A 1,629-nucleotide genomic window follows, 5' to 3' on the forward strand; every position below is an offset into this window, starting at 1 on the left:
GGGTCAGGACCTGGAGTGCCACTGAGCCAGGGGTCCCTGTGTGACATGTGTGACATGTGCGACACTGGGGCCCTTGGCCAGCCCGTATCTCCCCATGTTCCAGGTGCTGCATGGCATGGTTTGGCTCCGGCTGGGGCACACATCCTGCACCTCCCCAGAGCATGCACAGCCTCTCCTCCTCCCAGGGCTGGGCGTGCAGGAGGGGTGTGGGCTCCTGCCAAGTGCTCAGCCCTGTCTCAGTGGGACCCCCACCCTGAGAGAGCCCCAGGACGAGCTCTCCAGCTGGTGAGATATCGCCCAAGACAGCGACTGGGAACCCTTAACTGGACTGGAGAGTGGGATGATGTTTCATTGCTTCCTCATAATAAGAGGACAGGAGTAAGTGACTAGTACAGTCCGTTCACTGGGTAAAGATTTATACAATCACTTCATCCGGTAATTGGTATTCTGGGGAGAGAGAGCGAGCTGCAGCTCCAGCATCCGCCTCTATTTGTTTTATCTCTGTCTTTCTCTTTTTCTCTCCCCTTTTCAGAATGAGTAATTCTGTCCCTCACAATCCCATTTAAACAGAGCATTTGCAGAGTGAATAATTAGTTACATTCAATTAGGCCTCACGCGCTCTCCCTCCTCACTTTGGGGGACAGACATGCTAATGAGATGGTACATGTGTGACACGCAGGAGTGGGCACCGAGCATGCTGCATGCCAGCAGGGAAGGGGCAGCCTTGGGGGAACTGGGGAGGTGGCCCCAGACAGTTCAGCCTGCCACCTGGGCAGACAGTCCTTTGGAAACCATCTGGGGCCACAGGCTTCATGTTTGGGGCCAAAGACTTTGCATCAGTGGCCCACAAAACACCTTCTCCTCCAGCAGGAGCGGGATCACATCTGTCCCCAGAACTGGGTGTTCTCTGGGCTGGTGCCAAGGGAATGCTGCCCAGCCTGAGACCATCCCACTAGCACTGCTGGGATTGCCAAGCCCTGAGAGGAGGGAAAGCTGCTGCCATGTTTTTATCTCCCTTATTAAACCTAACATTAGGTTTTAAGAGGAGCCTTAAATAATGTGCCACTGCCTGTACTGGCAAAGTTGCTCCATGCTCCAGCTGCTCCTGCTCAGGGATTTATGGCCTTTCTCGTGCTGTGCTGCCTGTGTTCAGATCGTGGTGGGTCACAGGCTGAGGCTGCTTCCAGCACCTAAAGCCTGCAGTGGGCTCAGTGCTGCTGCAGCCCCACACCAGTGCTTTGGAGCCTGGGGTGACTCCACTGCCACACCACAGCACCCCACAGTGCTGCCCTGCAGTGCGATGGACCTCACCTGTGCATTTTACTGCCAGAGCAGTGAGGAGAGGGGCACGGAGCTGCCTGCTGCAGGCAGCCCTGCCCACATCCCCTGTCTCCTCTGCCGTGGGACACGGGCTGGGCATGGCTGTGCTGGGACAGCTCCTGCTGCAGGGCCGCCACAGGGGAGTGGGGCCAGCCAGGTGTGCTGGGGAGGGCCCGGGGGGGGGACAGTGGGGGTCAGCACAGCTGGCGGCAGCTCTTCCCTCCCTCCTCTGCCTTGGGAGCCTCTGCCTTGGGAGCACCCGCCCATTCCGAAAGCATCCTTCCCGGAACATCAGTGGGCGGCAGGGGC

Source organism: Agelaius phoeniceus, chromosome 17 (genome assembly GCF_051311805.1).
Source record: "Agelaius phoeniceus isolate bAgePho1 chromosome 17, bAgePho1.hap1, whole genome shotgun sequence".
NCBI classification, from domain to species: Eukaryota; Metazoa; Chordata; class Aves; order Passeriformes; family Icteridae; genus Agelaius; species Agelaius phoeniceus.